Here is a 23,982-nt window from a genome sequence, read left to right as displayed (position 1 = left end):
GAGAAAGAAAGTGATATCTTTCTTTCTCGGGGGCATGCCATAATTCAGGCAGGCCAACATGCAAGTCTTACCTATGCACCATTCACCAGAAGTTTAATTACAACTAGGGCAGGGCTGATGGACTTTACTTCCTGCTCCCTCAGTTCATAGCATGCATTTTTTTGCTCTCATTCATATAAAGAGCTTAAATGAAGCTCAAAGGTGCAAAATCGTTCCTCAATCACATCAACCACTGCATGGTCACCTGTTCCCAAAGCGGCAGTCTCCTCTGCCTGCATCAAAGTCACTGCTTCATCTTGAGAACTAAGGCCAAGTTAAGCGTCCTGTTCTGTCAGGTTTTGCCATTCATCTTTCTAACAGTATTGGAGTGTCAGACACAACATGAACATGGAAAAATCAGTTAAATACAGACAGAGCTCTACTTTGAGCCTCCAGACAGTCACACAGAGTAACAAGCTGAGCTCCTTTCACTCAGTTCCACGTGTTCTTCTGAGGCTATGAAAAGGAACTTTATGATATGCTGAAAGGGATGAAGCATCAAAAACTAGACTGAAAAAACTGAGAGCTTGGATTCTTTTTTCTTTGATACATGCTTATGTAAATTCAAATAAATATGCCTAAATGCAACCTTTCTTTAATACTAGCAGAGCTTATTAAATCTATTTAAGTTAGACAAGCTAAGCTTCATGTACACCAGGAACTCCCCAGACAGTTTTCCTTCCTACTTAATATGATACTCTACAATTACACATACCAGAGACTTCCATTCCAGCATTTTAATTTACAAATACTTTTTACATTTTTTAACGTCCCTGTGGGCAAGTAGGCATTAAGAGTCCACTTTATTCAAGAGTGATCAATTGAAGTGTGGAGAGGCAGCCTGTTTTGCTCCAGATCACATACTGAAATACTACCAGAGTTTGGAAACCTCTTTCCTTACCCCTTCTTAGTAGTCACACAGAAATAAAATTTCCATAATTTAATTATGGAAATTATCTGAATGCTGAGCCAAATGCTCCAAACAGAGATGCAGAGTACAAAATCAGTAGCAAAAAAGCTATATGAAGCAAGTAGAGACTAACCTTAACCAAAATTGGCCACAATGAGGATGTCCATCACTACTACTTCATGGTAAGTTCCCCTTACCAAGGGAGCGCTGCTCTCTGTCACACATTTCCTCCATGTCTCTTCCCAGAGCCAAGTATTTTCTAGGGGAGAAACAGGTATTACTAAACTATATCAACTCGTTTGTGTGTTCTCTCAGATATCATACAGCAAGTGGGCTTTACAGGGAGACAGTGCAGCAGGGGCAGAAGATAAACCCCAAGGTGCAAGGGGCAGGTTGCATCTGTAGAAAGGGATCCAGGCTGCAGGAGGGAAAGCTGGGAGATGAACAGCCCTGGGGATGGCTTGGAGCAAACCTTGCACTAGCATTTATGTTTGCAGGCCCATTCCTGAAACACTGTGCACAACATTTTAAGGGGATAAACTGAAAACTGCCATCCCTCCACGTAAATAAAGGGAATTGTCATAAAGCTAACAGATCCTGCTCTTAAGTAGCTCCCAAGAATATGAAGTGAGAACGAGGTGCCTAAGAAAATAACTTCCCTGCTGCCTGGGAAAAACACTCCTAGGACAATAACTTTATAGCTGTGATTGATACAGGCTTTGAAAGAAAGCAGGGGTCTGAAAGACTCTGTGTATTGTCTGGATAAGGAGAACAAAGACATCGAAATAAAACAGGTATTTTTTTTAAGGTCTATTCCTTACTTTCAATTATCAGCTTAAGGGTAAGTTGCTGGAATGCTTACAGGCATCCAGTTGCTCTGTGGGAATCTGATATGCACCTGGCAAGCACAAGGAGCAGTGAGCTGGTGCTCGTAGTGTTCTGCCCACCCAAGGGATCATCCTGGCAGGTCAAGTTCCTTGTGGGTTTCCAGAAACTGTTCAGGTGCCACTCTTTGGCTGCCCCATCACTGCCAAAGGTGACGTGGACTTTTTTTTAAACGCCTCCACAGAGAATTTTTACAGTCGCACTGCGCTCCAAAGGTTGGAGCAGAGAAACATGAACCCGTGACCTCCACAGCTGAAACCCTGGGGCTCCACAGGAGTTCTGCAGTTTGTTTACTCTGAGGCAGGATTTGCTGCCAGGTTTGAAGCCCCAGGACTTCTTACTGCTACACCCTAATGGTCTCCCTGCTGGACAAACCACTTTCTGTTCCTGTGGCCTTGCGAGAACAAAGCAGCTCATATTTGACAACTGCTCCATGCAGAACAACTAGGTGTGAGCATGGAGTCCAGCAAGGGAAATCATTTTCCCACTGGGTAATGGTCTCACTGCAGAATCCAGACCACTGGCTTTACCGAGGTTATGACAGACAGAGAGCAAGGAAGCTTGCTTTGTGCAGAAATCACATGGCCACTCTTCCCTCTTCATGTCACTTCAGTGAATTTGAGGCAACTGCAGCAGCACTGAAGGTGGGTTTGTCCATCTGGGGGAACACAAAGCTTCCTTCAAATCCCTTTTTGTTTACTCCAGTCAGCTGTGTTGAGCGTATCGATTCAATCAGCTATTTCTCTCACCATAAAACCAGATGTGTGCCGTCACGGCCCATCTACAGGGACTGAATCAATGCCATTTAGAAAATGCATAATAAAAATAAAAAAATCCCAAGAAAGCTGAGATATGCTGATGTTTGGAGCTCTCGGAGTTTCCTTGGTAAACTGCTTTTCTTTTGAGTCCCATTTATTTTTGTTACCTCCAAAGAAATGCTGTTGTAGCCACATTTCTTGGAAACAGCATTGAGATCTAATAGGTTGTTACTGATTTGAATTCTCAAGGGAGACACTGGAGAATAAAGGGAATGTGGTATTATCTTTGCTTCTGGGCATCAGCAACTTCTGCAAGCAATGTGTGCAGTACATGTCATTATTTGCTGAGGCAATTAATTACCTTGGTCCCCAGTGAGATGAACTATTCAGCTTAAAAAAACAGTGCAGCCCTTCGAGCTTGGGTTAGCTTCTGGGCATCTGGGTAGATGTGTGAATTAGGGGGGCAGCAGTGCTCAGTTTTTATCTCTTCTCAGAACATGTTCTCTTGTTTTCTGATGTACTTCTTATAGACACTGCCACCAGAGGCAGTTCCCCTTTAGAGGGAGTCACATAGGAAATGTGGCCTGGCTTCTTCTCAGCTTTGAGTACTGGCTACCAGGTCTCCAGGTCACCTACCTCCTAAGCAAGTCTGAGGAGCAGAGGAAGGGAAGGATCCCTATGCCCCATCTAAACCTGCAGCTACAAAGGGGAGTCTTTGTACAGGAACAGAGTGGAATTTGCTGGCTGCAGACTGCTTTAAGCAGCGCAGCTGTAATGTGCTACATGCCAGATTGTAGACATTCCTGGCACAGATTTCCAGAATATGAATAAACTTGGGATGTATGTATAAAACAGCACACAACACGGGCCCTCAGAGGCCTGGAGAATACATGGCAATGCCTTTGTACACATACAGCCTGAAGGCCAGGTGTCACTTTCAACTTCAGTGTCCACATATGCTGGTCAATTATTTCAATGTATTGGAGGAATTATCTCATATTGTCATTACCTCTCCAATGCACAGACTCATTTCCAATTGCAACGTCCCTTGACTGCTGCCACAAGATGTAGCGATGAAATACCACAAATATCATGAGTAGGGAGGCAATGAGAACTTGAGAATGTGTTAATTAGGAAGGCCTAGGTGGGCTGCAGAGTCTCTGAGGTTGTTCATCCTGAGATCCAGCCACAGGGGAAGAGTCACAAGTGATACACTGCAAAGGGAAGCGTTATTTTAGAAAATGAATAATTAAAATTCAGGAACTACTGAACAGCACTTAAGCAAGCCAAATCCCAATGTCTATGTAAGTAGTATGCCCAATGTATGTCCAGTTCTGTGCCATTATAACACTTCTTTGGAAAAAAATACAGAGGGAGAATATGGCATCATAGGCATCAAATAAATAGTCAAGAAAAATACAGGGTGACCCAAGCTCTAGGGGAAAGACTGCTGCCATATAGATGTGAGGTGGTTTTCTCTGATGCAAGGTGATACATCAGACCTCACAAGAGTCAGTGGGGGTTTTTCTGCTGACACAATGATAATGCCTTTGCATCACTGAGCGGTGCTAATTAAAACCAAAAGTAAGAGAATGTTTTCCAAAGATTACTTGCTGTTTTTCCCCCCTGAGTTGTTTGACAATTTAAAGAGTGGAGCTCTGTGCAGGCATAGGGCAAACACTTAAATCAGGCCAGAGGTAACTTGTGTCCGTGTCGTAACTGTCATAGCTGCAGAGAGAAACAGGTCAGCAGCAACAAATTCTGGAAACAAACATACACAGATGTTGGGTTTAAAAGCCTGAAAATGGCATATGTACCATTCTGCTCCTGACCTGTTCTTTACACTCTACTATGTTGCACATAGTTCTTTCTCTTCCCCAGAGCAGAGAGAAACCAGATCTTTAAACACTCGCTATGAATTTTCAAATCAATAACATATGAAACTTTGTCTAAAAGGTAAAGATGTTGTAAAAATCAATGTCAGAGAGGACACTTTGCCAATTCAATTATACTTGTTTCTCTCAAACCAAAAACAAATGAAAAAAAAGGGACAAGAAACAGAAAAAGGAAAAAGATATGGGCTTATTTCAAGCCCAATAAATGTTCCTTGGGCTAACATCCCACTTCTGTAAATATTCTCAGGGCTTCTTATGCCAAGTCCCCTCAAGGGGTCATAATTAACGCTAAATAGGGCTACCTTGTTTCAGAATCAGTCTCATTTCAAGCAGTATTCCTGTCCGTGTTCACAATTTTACAATAATGCTGTGTCCATTAGATGGCATGAAAGCGTCCCAGAAATGGAAATCAGCCATCAAAACTTAAACACAAATAATTGTGATTAGACATGGCAGCTGTCTAGAAAATATTCAGCTATTTCACTGAGTTTTGGACAAAATACGAACGATTGTACCCATTCCAGTAAGTGCAGAACCAGAAAGGCTCCCATGTTACCCTCTGCTTCTCAAGGCAAATTTCGTTTCAAAGGTTGACCCCAAAGAAAAAGAAAACAACAGATATTAAGTACAAACAGCTGTGCTCCTGCGGGGTTAGCTGGAGACTTCAAGGAGTTAGTGAATCACTCACCCGAAGACATGCTGAACGTAGCACCCAGCCAGACTGCGGAATGCGGGCCACCGCGGGTAGGGCTGAATGGCGCAGCAAAATCCTCATCCAGCAATCCGAACAGTTCCAGTCTCTGAGCAGGACTTGCATTTTTGGCCTTAACATGGACATGTCACCTCCATACCTTCTGGAAAGGAAATAAATGTCTGCCCAGCAGGGCTGATGCGGGAGTCTTTCTACAGGGCTGAGTACAAAGATCCTTGAACTGGCAAGGTGCAATAACCACAAACCCACAAGACTGAATGCTGTCCTATGCCCTGGTGTGTACTACGTGCAGTTTAATTCCAGGCTCCTCGCTTCACCAGAACAAAGATATCGGAATGTCCTTGTACCCAGGCTTGCCATATCCCACTTCTTGTTAATTGGCTGTCAATAATCTTCCCATAGCTGAACAAAAATGACTAGGAAGTAAATACTAACACCAGTAATTTGGGTGCAAAGCCAAACTCTGAATGACCTTGGCCACTCTCATATGACAAAAATCTCTTATAAATAGACACCGAATACAAAATCAATTACAGAAATACCCTGGAAATCTGTACTTGGTTATCTTGAAACTAAACCATGTCAGGAATTCGGGTAAGTTTTTGCTTAAAGACTGTCATTACTGGCACTTGATCAGATACAGATAAGTTAGATTTCCAGCTTGTAAAGAGAATAATGCAAAAGGAATTGGAGTAGATTAATTTCACATGTTTCATTTCAGGACAGGTAGTTTTTTAAAGCACTAAGACAACATTAATATAAATCCAGATTAAAACGGAGCTGTAATTTATAGGAAAAGTTTTAAACCTTCCAGCCCGTGAGTTTTTGTAGTACTTAAAATGTTTTTTTTCAATACGGTGTCAAACGAGTAAGATTCACAAGTTGTTGAACACGTGTTTATTACTGTTTTTATCAAATACTTGATTACATTCCTTGGTTTGCCCCTTACCAAGGGAACAGAGTTGTAAAGTATAGTTTGTGATTTTTTAAGAGTCAGATTTCTTACCGTGTTTTCGTGATCTGTTAGGGCAATACCAATCACAAACACAACTGGGGCTTGTCCATGTCCTGCCTCTGTCCTCCACAGAGTACCTGCACTGAAGAGATTACTATTGCAACAGACAAAAAGATCAAAGCCAGAAGCACCCCTTGCCATTCACATGGGGTGAGACAGGAATGTTCAGTGCTAATACGCTTCTCACTGAAATACAGAAGACAGGTGATGGTGATAAAGAACTTTGGAATCTGCATTTCTAGGGAATGGGGTTATATCATCAAGATTTATGATGAAAACTTTGGTAAGCAGAGCACGTTGCAGGACACAGACCTCAAAATATCCTCATCAAGCCTTCTTTTCTCCAAAGATCTTTGCTAACACTGTGGAAGCAATAAAATACTTTAAACATACTGCACAGAGAATAAATAAAGCCAACTGTCAAAGTACAGATCAACAGATCAGCTGGAAATACTCCAAAAATATCAGTGTTTTTAAGCCATTGCCTTTTCTGCTAAAAAGGTATCGTGTTTGTTCTTCACCTAAAACATTGCTAGACAAGAGGGAACAGATATTAAAACATTTTCAGACATGAAATTATTAGAACACTCTGTAGTTTTACTGGGGAAGAAATACGCAATGGAGAGAGAATATCCTTGTAGTATCTTTTCACAAATTAACTGGCAGCCCTGAAAACCATTTCTCTCCAAAAGCCTGGACTGATGTTACACTGGATTTCATGAAAATAGCCATATGTCTGGTTTACCAAAATGACTCCAAGAGCATTAAGCCTCAATGAATAACAGAGCACCCTAGAAGTAGTGTTAGACACTATAAAAATCTGAACAAAGTTTGATAGAAATACAGTTTTGCAAGTTAAAATGAAAATACTGAATTTTCCACGAGGAAAACACAAATAATAGACCAGCTAGGGAAAATTTGTTCGATGACCATGTGGATATCAGTATGAAAGGCAAGCTTTTTTATAGTATAATCTCATTTTTATTGATCGTTAGAAAACTGAAAAGCTCCTTGCACAAAGTGATGGAGAAATCCTGTAGGGACCTGGCTGTGGACACTGGGATTGTTTTACTCTTCTGACTTGTTTTAACTGAGCTGCTCCTCCACGGTGGTTATATTTCTCTCCCCAGACACCTCTGTGAGTCAGACTGTGCTGCCATGTCTACCCTACAGGTGGGGAGCAAAGGCAGACAGAAGTAGTGGGCCAGATTTCCAACTGCCCTTGTTTATGGAAATTAAAGTTTGTTGAAACGCAGCTCACACATGCCCATGCAGGGCGCTTGATTTCCTTCCAGCCCACTTCAATGGAAGCCTTCTAAATAGTGTAAAATACAACACCCGAACATTATGATGGAAGGTCAGAATGACCTGTTGCAGAACATGCCGGCTACTGTGATCCCAATGGCTTTCCTGTGCTCATCCTCACTGTAGTTGGCTGGAAATGCCAGCAAACCACATGGAATGGCTGCAAATCACTCTGTCCTCAGGACTGTGAACAATGCAGCTTGTAAAATGCAGCAGTAAGGACACCACTGGTATCTGTTCCAGCCTGTTCATATGTCAACAAGCACGTCACGTGGGAAGGTGTCCTGAACGCCTAGCAAATGGTTTCCATATAGTTTTGGGGAGGAATCTGGCTTTTCAGGTTAGTTCCTGTAAATCCTGAAGACAACTTAATAGGTCAGAGAGTTTCTGGCACAGGAACTTTACCTCTGCTGTGTATGAAACTTGCTCCTTCAGTCCTCCCAAGCTGCAGTCTTACCCACAAACTTAAGAGCTGCTGAGCATCTACACACTGGTTGTGTTCCTATGTGGCAGACCTCTGAGCGAGACTGCAAGCTCCCAGAAAATGGAGGCTTGTAGGTGTGCACTCTGCCAACAAAGTGAGCAACCTTTAAAAATACAGGCTTTCAACTATGATTAAAAGGCCAGGTAGTCTCCAAGCCAGAAGAGAATAATCTCTCTGTCTCTGTGAAGTCCCTTCCTTTCCAGCGGCTGTACTGGCGGTTGCAGCCAAGCCAGAATGAAAGATGCTTTGCATGACTTTCAGTGTTTACTCTCACAGGAAGCACAGTATCCTGTCTGGCTGTTGGTATGCTCACCACCTGATTCCAGCACACTCCAAACAGCAGTCTTTTTACACAAGTGGAATGTGCTGCTGTTTAAATGCCGGGAAAAAAATAAGCAAGAAGGGCTGCTCTATTAATTGGTAGGTCAGCACACTATTTGTTTAAGTGTTAGCATTGAATCAAGCTCTTCCTGTTGCAGCCCAGCAGAGAGGCACGGCGCTGTGTGTCTGTGCCCTTCATGACTAAAGAAAATGAGGACTCATACAGACACCACAGTCCTGTGCATGCATCCTCCATGCTACTGCCTTCAGCCTTTTGTGAGGGTGGCAGGGGCCAGGGCAGGACTGAGAGAGGAACTCAAGGCCTGCCTTACCCTGTAGGGCAACCAATGGTTAGCATGTGTCCAAAAACGGATCCTCCAGTCAACGGTTCTGTGATTCTATGGTGTGATTTCATCAGTGACACCGAGTGATCCCACCACCTTTGCATTTGGTAATGGTGCATTTGGAGGTGTGCAACTTCTGGGCCCACCATTCAGAGTATGTTGATAGACTGGAAAAGATTCAAAGAGCCATGAGTTGACTTAAAAGGTTGCAAAATAGCTTTCAGGGAGAAGTATCCAAGACTGCAACTTACTCTTCCTGTTACAGAGTGTTCTTATATTCTATTGAAGCAGAAATACTGGGAATAAAACTGATTTTAGGATTTTCATTCTGGCAGACAAGCGATATTATGAGATTTGGTGGCTGTGGCCTGATGTGAAAATTTCTAACAACTGGAGCAATTTACTAAGGTAATCAACTCTTCACTACTGACTACCTCTGAAGCAAGACTGGACTCCTTTCTCAAACACATATTCAGTTCAAAATACATTGATCTGGAATTGATTTTTATTACTACAGTCTGCGTTATATGGAAGAGTAGAACCGATGACATATTAGATTCTCTCCTTATGTTTCTAGAAAACTAGGAATCTCCCTAGAAATTTGGGAAACCTCTGAGTCCCCTTTATACAAACATGTATTGACTTTGAGACACATTTTACCAGATCTGCCCAACTGATGTGAAACATACAGCTCCACCACAAGTTATGTCTCCCAAGAAGTTGGCTCATTGCTGAAGCCTTGCATTTTTTTTCCTATCTAACTCAACCTGCATTTTTGGAGTTGAACAAACTCCGAAAGTTCACAGGTAACATATGATCTGTAATTTCATACAATAGCTCGCTGTAAACCCTCTGTTTGTGTTGATTCAGTAACCAAGGAACCCCCAAGATACATTTCTTAAAAACCAATTAAAAACCCCCTCCAAACAGCACAGAAATGAATAATCTCAGGTTGCACACAAAACCAGCCTTGCCTTTTATCTTCCTAATAAGCGTAGGAATATAAACACAGCTATAGACATTGTTTTCTAATTAGGAGAACATACCGTGGGATATTTACAGACCCCTGTGGAAACGTATGGACATTTGGTTGCTTAGGAAATGACAGAAACTGAAAGCTGTCTCAGCTAAGACATTTACAATTAGTCTGGCAGGAGTGGAAATAAAAACTCTAGAAGCAAATGTAGGGAACACTGACCCAAGAAAGGCCAAGACAGTGCTAAGGGAAGGTATGCAGAGGTATGCCTTACCGACAATTTTTATTTGGATATAAGCTTACCACAACTTTGTGTCTGTGAACGGCTGAATTCAGTCTACCAGAAAGCAGGAGTTGGAGGGAGTGCCCACACATGGAAGCTGCTGTGTAGCCTGGTCTGCCAGGGAAACATTTACCTTGTTTGATACTTGGCAGATCCTGGGAGCTTCAATTCTTCAGGGTATAGCTGGGCAGACACTGTTTATGAGAGAACAGAGTAAAGAAAAAAAAAAAATCAGTGAGAGACTCATTTGCCATGTGGAGGTGAGAGCAAAGAGATATGCACATGGCACGGCACCTACAGAATGTGCTTCCTGATGGCTGGGTGGCAGAATGCTTTGGCCAGCTGGATTTATGGGTCTGCACCACTCATGACTGTGGCCTGGGTCTCTGAAAGGAGAACCTCCTGGGGTCTCTGGTGCAGCTGTGTCTGAGAACCAGTTCATACCAGTCCCTCAACCCTGCCTTTGCTGTGAGCCGTGGAAAGCAAGTTCCTGTGCTGCTGGCTTTTGTGTTTTAATAAACAAAGGAATTTAAACGGACAATTTAATTCTTACTGCCATTGTGGTTAGCTCCAAACTACACACTCTGTAGTTTTGTTTTTGTCAGTGTCATGAGGAAACTGTTCCCTTTTGTACACAGCAGTTCTGCTTCCAAATTTTCTCACCTTCATGGTGATGTTGGTTTTATCCTCTTGAAAATTGGAAATAATGACGTCTGGTGCAAAGAAATAACACGTTATCCTTCAGGTTAAGTAGTCAAATAGATGTGAGAAAACGTACTGTGCACTTGCTTGTGAAAAGAACAGTTTTCTACAGCATCATCTCCCATTGTAGTATTGGTTATCAGAGAACAAACCTTTTCTATCCCAAATACAACAAAGAGAGACGTCATACAAAACTACCTCCTGACTATGTTGTCTTCACACAACATTCCTTTACCTTGGAAAAGCAGGAGGAAACCTGCCTGTACAGCAAGTCAATCATACAGCACTACTACAAGCATTTACTGCTTTATGAGTTGCCCCCTCCTTGCTCCCACAGCTCCAGGGTTTCACCTCCTAGTGCCTGAGTTTGAAAGGGGAGGGCGTGAAGTTGCTGGGTTTTAAAGGTTGCTCTGATTAACAGGAGCTATTATTGCCCTGAATTGTTACATGAATTGAGTTACATAAATTCTAGAGATAACTTGAAGAGAATTTGTTTTTAATTTGAAACTCTGAATTTTGTGTAAGAAAAAAAAAAGCACGTTCAGGTTGCTTTATATGATGAAGTGGTGAGAAGTTAAGTGAAATTAACTCCATTATCATTAGCTAGCCTTGCTCTTGGCCAAACAATTTCTACACCTAATAAGTGGTGTTTGCAGCAGCTCTAATCCCTCTTTAAGAGATACTTCAGATCAGCAGTTTTCAGTCCTCTCAAGGATTTTTTTTCCCCAGGACAAATGCACAGCTTTAAATGGTGTACTTTAACTTGCTGATACTACCTCTCTAACCCACCACAGAGCTTCAGCAATAGTCCACTGCCCTTTGTGTTTCTGTGGAGCACCAGGTCACAGCTGCTGCTCACATAACTGGCCCAATTTGCGTCACTCAGCACCAGCACTTCTGCGCAACTAGAAATTTTGCCTGCCTTTATTTTAATGCTCAGGAATATAAGGTGTGGTGGAGCAGGGGGAAGGAATGTTTGCAATGGCTCTAATCTGCAAAGATGGGTTCCAGCTGCATTTCACATATGATTTGGGGTTTGGATGAAGTTTTGACAGAAGTTCTCCATGAATTATGCAAGAGGCTGCTGGAACGCTGCGAGTACACAGAGGCACAGAGGGACTTGCTCAGGCAGCACTCAGACAACACACTGCCATCTAACACATGAACCAAATCAAAACCTACTCTGAAAGGCACAGTCTTGCACTGGGGAGGGAAAGCAAGCAGTGGACCCCCAGTGCTGTGGGGTGCCAAGGTGGGGACAGGCAGGCTGCCTGCAATGAGGTGCTGCAATGCAGCACTAGATGGTGCTGTATTTTAGAAATATCATAGCCTTGTGGGTCCTTTTATATTGGATGAGGGCTCAAAGATTCAGCAAACACACACACAAACACTTATTTCAAGACATGTTGCTGCTCTCTCAAGGAAAGTATGGATTTTGTTTGCTGTTTTATAGCATAGGATTTAACATGGATTGATTTCACAGCTGTTGAGTGGCCAGTAAAATCTCCAGGTGCTGTTGGTTTCCTTTGAGTGGGTGAAAGGAACTTCAGGGCACTATGGAAAGAGTGTCAGGAAATACGCTGTGTGCCCATGTCTGCTCTTCTGCGACTTAGCCTCTAGCTACCTCCGGCATTTACTCCTACTGCTGTTTCTAACTAAGCTTGTGCTGGGTCTGCTCAGTGCATTTCGAAAGATGCTGGGCACTGACTCAAAGCTGGCCAATTACCCTCACTCTCAGCCACTCTAGCAGACAGAGCTGGGATGCAGCAGTTGTCTCGATCCAGTCGAGGCTGCAACAGGCAAAGAAGCCCTCCTCTCTGGGACAGGAAGGACTCTGAGACACCTGCTTATTCCAGTCAGCCGTCCAAGGAGTGTGTCTACACATACTCTCTTCCCTCTAACTCCAGAGGTTTCTTTGATCCCAGGTTCAAGTGAGTTCAGTTTCCTGGCCACAAACAGGGCAATCCAAGACAGGAAAAGGTAATTAATGTCAGAAAAGATCAGGGATGCAGTGCAGCAGTGCTCACTTGGCAGGAACATGAAGGAGGGAGAAGGAGATGTCTTTTAGAGAATCTGCAAGATGCCAAACCAGCTGGGACAGGTTATTAGCCTACGAGCCAGTCTCGTCAAGGGGTCATTCAGTTTTCTCTGTAGGGCAGCAGCAGTCCAGATGCAGCTTCTTAGAAGGAAAGGATGGGGCAAACAGTGGGGTTTGTTTTTTTAAGGAGAAGGTGGTTCTACACTGAGGCAGTTCTAGAAGGGAAACATGAGCCTGTATGGAAGGCCGTGTAGGATGAAGGCTGGCATAACCAGAGCATCTGCAGGGATGTTCAATAGCTGAGTGAGAAGTGGTTCACCTCTGGTTGGGTGCTGAGCAGCCTGTCCCATCACAAAGCATGGCAAGGTTTAGTTTGGCAAGAGAGATGATGTCTGGCTGCCTGCATCTTGGAGGGGAGTCGTGAGCCAAGAAAGCGCTGCTCCCATGTGCTGATGCACTCATGCTTGGGGTTGGCATTACTCAGAGTCAGCAGCTAAATGAAGATGAAAGCTTTGTGATCGTATTTGCTTTATAGTCTGCAAAAATTCACCATTTTCAAGGATCGGAAAAGATGAGGTTTCCCACTGCTGACAAAACAGCTATGGGATGTGTTGTGCTCTAATATCAAGAAAAGCTTGGGAGATAAGTGAAATGAAGCCATTCCAGGATGTGCCTAGGAGCCTTCCAAGACACATCCTAGTGCTATGGGAATTAGCACTCCATAGCAGACTCCAGTGCCCTTAGCAAGACTTGCCTCCTCTTGCCTCAAGTCTCTGCGGCATCTCTAATAGGACAAAACATGCCAGTCCCAATGGCTATGTATACATTGGAGAGGGCTAAGTAGAAAGAAAGAGGAGACTGCCTGCAGCAGACAACCCGGCAACAGAACGTCATGTCATACCTGAGGATGCTATTCTGAGAGCTCAAGACAGGTTGAAAGAAGATTTATTCCACTCACTGGGGAAAAGCGTTGGAAGGGCTTGGCATCTCTCCCAGACTGGAGTGAGTGGTGCTGCAAAAACAGCCCAGGAAAAACAAAACATGCTTCCCTTTTGTGAGGAAGACCAGCCAAACTGGGGCGTACGGCCTTGGCTCAGAGTCCATCGCAAAGTGTCTGCCACAGTCTGCTCTCACCACGACAGATTGCGTGGGCAGGAGGACACTGCTGGTCAGAACTTAGGGCAACAGGACCAAATCTTTACAACCTCTCTCTATCCTGTTTACAACTAATTCTGACAGGTAGTAGGTATCAGAGCCCTACAGCACTCCAACCTTTGTCCTCCCCTCACTCATCTGTCAAATAAATGAGCAGGCAGAGATACCCAAGCTCACACTGTTCTTCTTAGTTCACCCAGCTCTCAGCTCACGCTTTGACTCCTTATAGTTATTTCAGTTTTATCAGACATAATGTTTTTTGCATGAGTTACTTTGAGGAAAAAGTGTTTAAGGTTCCTACTGCAAGCTTCAGGGATGGAGGAAAAAAGTCCTGAAGTGTAACTGCAATAGCCCACAACTGAGAGGGCTGTGGAACTGAGGGGCAACTTGGATTAAACTATTAAAGCTCTTTCAATCAGTTCAGTTACCAGGGGAAGATCTAAGAGTAGAGAATCCAGCCAGGAATGGCAAAGAGGGGAGTGGGAGAAACATGGGGAAGGTTGTGAGGGGAGATATCTCCTCACATACATCTGTCCTGCAGAAAACTGTGTGTTCACATTCATCTGCACCCTGCCACTGCCAGCGGAAGGGATGTGGGGAGTTTAAGACCTGTTGTGCACAGATAAGGGAGACATAGAGCGCTCTATTACTTACTGACCTGCCTGGAGATCCCCCTGCAAAAGAAATAAAGTCATGCCCTGCTACCCTCATACACCCGTTTTGTGTGTGGCCCAGTTTCTGACTACTCATAAAGTAGCCTCTGTTTTAGAGGATCCAACTTCTCAGTCTCTCCATGGGCAAAGCCAGGATTTTTTTGGGTTTGCGCCTGCTGCTGTCTTTGGGATCTGCCTTACTGCTCCTTCTTGAATTAGAAAGTATGCACTACTGGCAGCTAGAAGCACAGTCTCCTCTCCCCACATAATGCCAAAGACTCATTTCTTCTCTTCAAGTTTAAATAAAGCTCTACTGTTTTGAAGTGTTATAAAGGGCTGGCTTTTGTTCTTTAAAGACTGATCAGAGCCTTGCAGCTCTAGGCCATCAGGCCACCACTCAGCTCCTCTGCACCACGCTGCCAGGCCAGCTGCCTCTGGCTGGACAGAGGAAGCATCTGTCTCACTCCCACCTGCATGCCCAGATAACCAGACTAAGCGATTCACTGGATCCTCCGTTGGAAATCAGCCTAGAAGCAGGGGGTGAGGCAAATGCTTTTTCTGTCCCCAGCTCAAGTTGCCCTAGACACTGCATAAATACCTGACTCCGGCTGTGATACGGCAGCTTTTTTCAGAAGAAACATGGAGACTAAAGACGCGGGGAGAGCTCCAGTAGTGTTTTCAGGCCTTAAAGCAGCCATCTTGTAACCGAGAAGACAAAGGCAGATGAGCAGAGATGAAAAAAATGGGTCTGAAGAAACAAAGCTAGTTTGTTCACGGTATATAATTAAATAAGTAGCCTAGTCCATACTATATTCTGAGCTATGGCTAGGAGCAATTAGAACGAATCTATCTGAGTTTAATTTACTAAAATAACATTCCCCTAGCAGTAGTTGGAAATCCTCTGTATCTGCATTTTAGTTGTGTCATTTCTCTGCCTTTAAAAGTCAATGAATGCCAGATGTGCCTGATTTTGCATTCCAGCAAACAGGTATCTTGCCCAAACCATCCCATTTAAATTAGACACAATTTGCTGCAAAGTTAGTTTGTAAAAGCGAGAAGGGAGCAAAAGGGAAGGGACATATAAAACCCAAGAGCTGCCAGCATCTATCGTGCAAAATTACTCTGAAGGAAATGGGGGACATGCAGCTGTAGTGGCAAACAGCAACAGATTGAGGGCATGGCATAAAGGAGCATGAAGCCCTAATGAACAGGAAGAGCAAAGCCAGAGCCACAATTTTATCCCCTGTTGATATCCCACAAGAAAAATGATCACAGAGAACATTTACTGCCCCCTAACAAGAGCAAGTTTAATAACAAAGCTACACATGTTATTTACTTCAATGTTTGCCTACTGCATAAAGCACAAATGTCTGTTGCCTGGATCCTCGCTGCTTCCTGAGGTCCTTTCTCTCAGGCTGGCTGTATCCTAGGGAGTTGGGTTGAAAAGACCCCAGATCAGATACTAATTCTGGGGAAGATCATGAATGGGCCCTAGGGGCACTGGGCCCTAGCTTAATTATAATATGGAGAGACATGTAACACAAAACCCAGTCCATCATGCCTCTTGCCCAGCTTGTACACACCTATGGGACACAAGCGATGAACAGTCTAAAATCTGCATAAGGTAGATTAAACAGAAGTGGGCTGTCACAGCCAGCAAGCTCAGTTTCATATTGGAGTGACTGTCTCACATATCCTCTTAAAGTGCTCTAAGGCTTACTGTTCATAAGGCCTTTTGTATAGAGAATGAATCCCACCTAAGCATGTAGTAAGCCTTGGATAGAAGAACACGTGCTCATAATGCAGAGAAATAGAGGATACTGAAAATGCAGAAAGATGTGAGAAGCACAAAGAATGTCAGAGGGGACTTGAAGTATCTGGGCTGGACAGTGAGAACTGCATAGAGTAGTGGTATGAAGTCTTCTAGTCAGACAGAAGAGAGACACAAACAGGCAAGTCACTGCTCCTGTACTTGGCAGTTTCATATGCAGTTTCACAGCTGCAGCACGTGCTCTTGCTATATGAGTTTTCCAGAGTGTTCCCTTTCAGCACGCTCACTGGAAGCAGTACCTTTTCAGCAGTCTTGCTGCAGAGAACAATAGGCTGGTTATTGCCCACTTGTTCACACTGTGCCCCATGAACTGAACCATTTGAAATTATACTCTGCTAGACCAAGTGTACTGTAAACCATCTCTCTCCCAATTTTATTTCATGTTTATGAGCATCCGTTGACCTTGTCTACCTCCTAGCTCCAAAGAGGAACAGCAGTGAAAAAGAAGACGCTAATGTTTAATTTTCACAAGATGCACCGTATCTGCTTTTATCCTATCCAATAGAACATGCCTGGGGGTCGGGAAGGGGAAGCGAGCTGGCACAACAAAAGCAGGAGTTCTGAAAGTCTCCTAAACACAGCACAGAAGAGAAGGAAGAGACATCTTCATCTGTCAGGCACTATTTTACAGCTACGCTTTGTGGATGCACATGATTGATTGTCTGAGTATGCCTGCCACATGTGAAAGCATCCCAGGAGCAGTCAAACAGGAATACAAAACCACTATTCTTGTATTGCTATAATTGCTTTTTTTTTTTTTTAACCTCCAAAAGACATTAAAATGTGCAAGGAAACAAGGCGCAGGTTACTTGAGTAGAGCAACAGAAGACAAACAGGAGAGACCTCAGCATCAGCATGCAGCAGCAGAATGCAGGGTTTGGGGGGGTACCAGGGGACATGTAAACCTCTTGATGTGGCTCAGAGGGGAAAACAGTGGCTGATACTGCATCTGCCTGTGAAGGAATACCAGCACATGCTCTCCTCCAGAGGTGAGAAAGAAAGCGACAGACATGAGAAGAAAACAAGAGAAGGTGAAAAGAGGAGTGTAGTCTGAAAGGACAAGGGGCTGAACAAGGGACCCTTAGCAAACACAGCTGTGAAGGAGCTACGGACAAGAGGCTCAAGATTTTCTAGGAAACTTCCAGCCCTTTTGAAACTGGTGAGATGCATAGAAAAGGGAGACAAAAGCTGAGCGAGCTCCATGCCCTTGGCCCTGGCAGCAATCTGCACAGCCCTTCCTGCTCCTCACCATTGCAAAGCACTCTGTTGCCTCTTACCTGGCTGGTGGTGCTGGCTGAACTGGGAGACTAGCTGCTTGAGCAGTTTGGGTCCAGACGCTGTCAGGGGAGCTGCAGGGTCCAGCTCCAGCAGACAAGTCTGCACTACAAAAATAAAGCATCAAAGCTCACTGAACAGTTGATAAGAGGGAAAAAAATGGGAGAAGGGGATTTTCTTCAGCTTAAAAACATTGTCTAAGCAACTTTATTGTACTGTTTCAGGTCATGTTGCTGCCATGTGGCATCAGACAACATGAATTGCAACACTGTTGATGCAATGCAGAAGGAAGTACCAATTACCCACCAAAGGCTTGGAGCATCAAACAAGCTGCCAGTAGCTGTTTCACAGGGAGTAATGCTTGCATGGTGCTAGCATTAGTTCAGCTCCTGAACTTCTACTGAATCACATTTTCAATGTATTTCCAATGTTGGAGCCACTAGGAAAACGCAGGTATGTAATGCCACAGAGCCAGCTAGCTCCTACCTGCTTCTGTTATCAGTTGGTTCTGGTTTTGGTGTTAACTCTCTGCCCCCATGTGAAATATAGCAGGAGTAGCACCTGGCTCAGAGATCTTTAGAACAAATGCATTCAACTCATCAACCATTGTACTGACAATTCTGGCTGCTCTTAAGTTCAACAGGATAGATTCCCAGCCCTATCAGTGTGAATGAATTCAGCTGCTTCAATTCTAGAATTTGAGCATGACTCTGGGATTCTCAGCCTGATCCGGCAATGTGCAGACTCCATCAAATAAGCCTCACAGTATTTCCACAAGGTACAGCTACTGCTGTACAGTACAAGTAGTGATGACTCACATTTACAGTGTGAAGTTAGTTTGTAAATCTTCTTGAATGGCACAGATCAACTGCTTCCTTTCTCTTGCTTCAGATAAAGGCTGGTAGGAATGCTTTCGCTCTCATCTGAAACTGAGTTTGCCAACTCACAATGCACCCGAAATTCCACAGAAACAAGACATTCCTGTCCCAGGATCTTCACCCACAATATCCCTGCCAAGGCAAAGAATTTGCTGGGAACACGTGGTGCTGCTTCACAGAAGTGAAGTGGAATCTCCCCCCTTCCCAGGCTCTAAAATCAAAATCTCCCTACTTAGACTAAAGAGGCAAAACTGATCTTTCATGTACGAGTCAACCCCCTCAACTTTCCCCCAGGCCACCACTGCAAGGCAAAAGCAAATGAGAGACGCTAGTTTCCTCCCCAAGGAAAGAAATAAAATAAATAAAAAGAACAGACATGACAGAAATAATTTGTCAAATACAACACTAGAGAGCAAGTCCTGCTCCTCACTGACCCATGTGTAACCTCCTTACAGCTAGCTGGGACACACACAAGAAAAAAAGGAAAGAATTTGGCATTTGGACTTTGAAAAACATCTGAGAAAGCTCCACCCTGCTAGCATTATTTTTTAAATCCATTCTGTCTTCCATGATGCAGAAAGTTCCATTGTCTTAATTTAACTGATGGAAGGACGGAGAGCCACAACGTAACCTCATCTCACTGGTGAAATCACAGTTTAGAAAAGTTTTTATCATCAAACTCTTTTGTTTCAGCTCATGCCTGACATCACAAATGCTTCCTCTACTGTCCCTTAGCTCCTTTTACTTCTATTTACTTCCCCAGCAAGCAGAGCTGTGAGCGTACCAGCCACAGCATCTCCATTTCAAATGGTTTGGCTTTCCTTTCCACAACACTATTTCCTGACTCTTTTTCCAATCTGTTGCTTGCTGAGCAGAGGATTAGGAGAAACTGAATCAGACAGAAAAAGGTTTTCTCTAGGCTGGCCTACAAATACTACCTTTCCCCTCTAAGCTCAGGTACCCAAGCAGCTCCTGCTTTGTACTGGATACACAGAAATCTCCCTAAATTATGTGCATGTGCGCAAAGGGATTGTTTTGAAATCGAACCTTATGAAGTGTATCTTGAGCCTAGCTCAACTTTGGACACACTGTTGAAATTTGGATTTAATTAATTCCACTTGAGTTTTGAAATGGTGCGATACATTTTTCAGAGGTTTCCCCCCCCCCCCCCCATTTCCTGGATCAGAGCCTCAACCACATTCATGGAAACACTGAAGGGAAAAAAATCCATAGCAATAATTCACCAAGTGGGAACTGAAAACATTTGCTGAAGAAGAAGGAACCTCTTGGTCTTTGGATGCTGGGAATAATTCAACCTCTCCTCCTAATTCCCTGAGGCTCAAACAGCCCTTTTTCCGGCAGAGCTGTGGTTATTTGAGCAAGCTGCCCTGGGGACAAGTGCATGTTACTCGTAGGATTTGGGCTGGGAAGATCAAGCGCACAGATTTGTAGGCAAGAAGGGTTTTGTGTTTTAATAACTGCCAACAGACCCACAGAAGAGCCCAAGCTTTCAGGATGAAAAGTCCTGTGTGGTAGGATTCAGCTCAGATATCTTGGAAGCATGCAGGGAAGTGGAGACATGAGCATCATCTCCTGCAGTATGACACGCATGCAACAAAGGTACAAATCCAGGACTCATACAACCTCCACTTTATACTTCTCTCCTACGTTACTCTTTTTTTGGAGATGTTTCCCAGTGTATCGTGTACCCAATCAATAAAATTAATATTGCTCAATAAGCAGTAAGCCATCTGCTCTGTATGTGCCATTTGCAGCTGTGCAAACAGTATCGTGGAACATGGCCTTAGAGCACTTCTCCCTCCAGAGACTGGCATTGTATGAGATTTCCAGGACAGCGAGGTGCCTGAATCTTTAGGTAGAGCTGCCAAGACAAAAAGCAAACAAGGATGCTCCCATGGTGTCCCCCCAGTCTCCTCCAGGTAAAGGATTCGAAGAAACCTGTCCTGATTGCAACAAAAACCCCACGTTGCGCCACTGGAGGGTCCTAGCATTACCCTTCAACTTCTCTCTTCTCCTTAAAAAAAAAACCACAAGAAAACAGGTGCCAGGTTTCCAGAAACGAAACAATTTTCTTCCTCTGCTTCCCAGAACTGTCTCACCAGCATCACAGGGGCCTACAGGGAGGCTGAAGAGGGCAGGAGATCTCAACATGGCAACAGGAAAAAAAATATATTTGTGTCATCTTGGACTACTTGGTCCTGACAGGCAGTGAGCTGTTTGCAGGGTATGCAGGGTGACAATGGGTGACACAAACTGATCTGAATTAGGAGTTAGATTCCTGATGTCCTGAATACTAGCCTGACTACTAAGAGCAATTGCTCCCTTCTTGTATAGCACACTCAGAGCAGCAGAACGTGTTAATGTCTGGTCCTCACCCAGGCTCCACTCTTTAAGCTGCTAACAGGTTAAAGTACTGCCAACCTGCATGGAAAAAACATCCATTTCCAATCTGTCGTGTTTACTCAAATCCACTACACATAAATCTAGAATACACATGGGGCAATGCATATACCATTGGTCTAAATTCTTCTTCAAAAATATACAGCATGACCAAAGACAAACCGCAATCCCACAACCGAGCACACATTTCAGGACAGATGCACCATGTAACTATAATTTCTTTTGCCTCTAAGAAGAAATAATTTCATCAGTTTTGTACTTCTGTGTTTAGTGATAGCTAACTGGATCTCATCCAAGATTCTCATCACCTTTAATGACTGCTGAACCCAAAGAAAATCAGCAAGCAAAAACTTGATTGAATTCAAAGTTACTGAACTGCAGACCAATAGTTTCCACTTCACAGACTACAGTGTCTGCAGATGTTAGCTCTCTGAGTGCCACTTGGTGATGCAGACAGGAGACAGCAGCGGAATCAGACACCTCTCTTGAAGGGTCCCTCCAACACCGCTAACCCAGGCACTGGGTCGCAGAGGGGAGTCTTTCTTCCTCAGCAATTGCACCTCATGGTTAAAGATGAAGAGTTTCCGAGGTAGAAATTCTTTAACAAAACATTTTGATATCAGTAATATGCTTGTTTATAGACAGAAAATATTTCAATGTAATTAGCACGTTGAAATCTAAGTAGGAGACAAAGTACCTTTGTTTTGATGAACTGGAAACAGAAATGATCCATTTTGATTTGAAGAGATTAACTCAACAGTTTAAAACAAAGTGAAAAAAAATAAAATGGAAATGAGTTGAGGCTTTTACTTGAACCAATATGCCTCTTAAATGCCTCGGCATGAATGCTGACTTTTCCAAATCTCTTTACACTGTTTATTTCTAAATGCCGGATGTCTGGTTTGCTCAGCGTGCGCGTGCCTGTGTGAATATGAAGTATTTGCCTGGCTTTTCTGCCCTGATGTCACAATCCTAACACACAGACTTGAACTACTGGCACCAATGGGGAAAATACAGCAGACAAAGAAGGGGCAGGAGATAGCACAGATTATGCTTGGTTTTCCATATACCCAGCTAGGTTTCTTCAGAAACTGTTCCTGTATTTCTGGGGAGCAGAGAGCCTTTGTAATTCAGAATAAAAACTTTCCTTGCCCAGCATGCTCCCTAGGAGGGCAAGGCCTGTAATAACTAACACTGTAACCACGTGCGGTGTCACAAGGCATGTTATTCCATCTTGGTCCTTCCAGCACCCTGACTGAAGAAACTATGCTAATTACCGGTAATCAAATACAGATTGCCTTTCTAAGGATCTAATCTTCAGTTTTATAGCAAAAATACAGCTTGGAAAAGACGCTGGTCATCTGCCATGCAAAAGGCAAGAGCTGGCTGGGCAGGGAACACCAAGACTTTGTCTCCTTTCACATTTAAGAGAAAAGCAGTATTCTTGCTTTTGGGCTGCTGCCAGAGCTATTTCTATCAAATGAACCCACCGTGGACAGCAGACTGTGCAGTCAAGGATTTAACAAGCCAGAATGTTTCCCATGATATTTGGGCTACTAAAGACACACAGCCCAGCACAGCAGGTTTCCTCCAGCAGCTAAACTGTCAGCCATGGGCGTCCCTTGCTGTCTGTGAACACAGGCTGGGAGCACAAAGGGCCAGGCACGCTCTTCAGCTTAACGAACCACAGAAAGACCAAGCCAGCATGACAGCAGACGCAAACAAGAATGTAATTAGAGGTGGATTATAAATCTTTGGCGAGGTACCTGGAAACACTTGCATTGTGAGAGAAAGCCTTGCTGATGGCATTTGGGCTTAATTTAGGTCACCATTACAGACAGGGTGCTCTGAGCTGGCAGGGGTCAGATGACAAATCAAAAACAGGCTCCTATTTGTCTTGACTCCTGCTGCTGGCCTCACCTTTCCAGCCCCAAAGCCCAGACAGAAGCAAGCACTGTTTTCCCGTGGCCAGCTGGTGAGCAGCAAGTGTGGTGCAATTCATGCTCACTCTGCTTGCACTGTGTCTGTCCACAGAGCAGGAAAAAAAACAACACAGTTAAGTTCTTTTGCTCTAAAGAACATTTTTATATCCAGAAAGCAGGAGAGCTCCAAACCCAGCAAGGAGAATGTACAAGTCAGTTGTTGTGTGGGGAACCCCAGAAGACATAGGCGCTGCATGCTATGATGTACAGAGAACCCAGAGACTTTTGGAAAGATCTCTGTGCAGCTCTGCATAGAGAATGTTTCCTGTCAGCCAGGGTAATACCTCAGATCATGGCAGTTCTAAGACCTTTACTGGCTTGTTTCTTTCTCTGCACAAAAGGAGGAGAGTGGCACAAACTGGTAGGGAGACCCTCAGCCAAGATGGAACCAGTACAATAGATGTCTACTCCCAAGAGCACTGTTTCTGTTCAGAGATGTTCATCTGTCTCACGTGATACAGTTCCTACGTAGATCTTTGCCAAGTTTGGGGCTATCTCTAGAGAGTGCCTTGCTCTTGATGTTGAGATTTGAAAGTATCTACTCTGAACTGTCTCCCTTTCACTGTGTCACGCTATCTAGATAAGCCTGTCATAAAGTTTAAACCTGTACACACCATCTCAGGCATGTGCCTGTATATGGGAGTTTGCAGTAGAGCACTGAACTTCAACTCTTTGCTCTTCCCAGAACCACACCTTGCCAGCGGCATCTGCAGCCAACTTGGAGCCTCTGAGCAGTGTTTCAACCTCAATATACAGTGGAAGGAACCATGACTTACCCAAACCTGAAGAGCACATGCTTGACAGAGCAAGAAAGAGACTTCAGACCTCTGCATCCCACCACCAGATCGTGCTGTCTCTTCTGAAGTATCTCATGGCTATTCTTTCCCCTTGGCCATGTAGGATAGAGCAGCCACATTCTGACCAATCTAGGAGGCAAACCTGTGAAGAGAATATGGAAGGGGCATTAATAGGAACATTAATAAATGAGCTGAGTTTTCAAAGGTTTGGATGGTGTTTGAAGTGTTAATGGTTGAAGGCTACTGTGTGATTTAAAAACTAGCCGGTGTGGACACTGGCTGGCTTTGTTTGAGGTTGTTTGCATTTCAAGCCCACCAGCTCT

General features: G+C 43.9%; 1 protein-coding gene across 1 annotated transcript in view; it reads right to left on the bottom strand.

The window, feature by feature from the left end:
- The window catches only part of CCDC92 (coiled-coil domain containing 92), a 102,105-nt gene that overhangs the window by 53,371 nt on the left and 24,752 nt on the right, over positions 1-23,982 (bottom strand). Inside the window, exons 5-9 of the mRNA XM_021412622.1 lie at positions 23,639-23,801; positions 17,584-17,688; positions 5,176-10,121; positions 3,602-3,806; positions 1,083-1,208 (exon numbers count right to left, since the gene is read on the bottom strand). The gene's annotated coding sequence lies outside the window, so the exon portion shown is untranslated. The remainder of the gene's footprint in view (positions 1-1,082; positions 1,209-3,601; positions 3,807-5,175; positions 10,122-17,583; positions 17,689-23,638; positions 23,802-23,982) is intronic.

The sequence above is a fragment of the Numida meleagris genome, chromosome 14, assembly GCF_002078875.1.
Source record: "Numida meleagris isolate 19003 breed g44 Domestic line chromosome 14, NumMel1.0, whole genome shotgun sequence".
Lineage (NCBI taxonomy): Eukaryota > Metazoa > Chordata > Aves > Galliformes > Numididae > Numida > Numida meleagris.
This window is presented reverse-complemented; position numbering and strand designations above follow the sequence as displayed.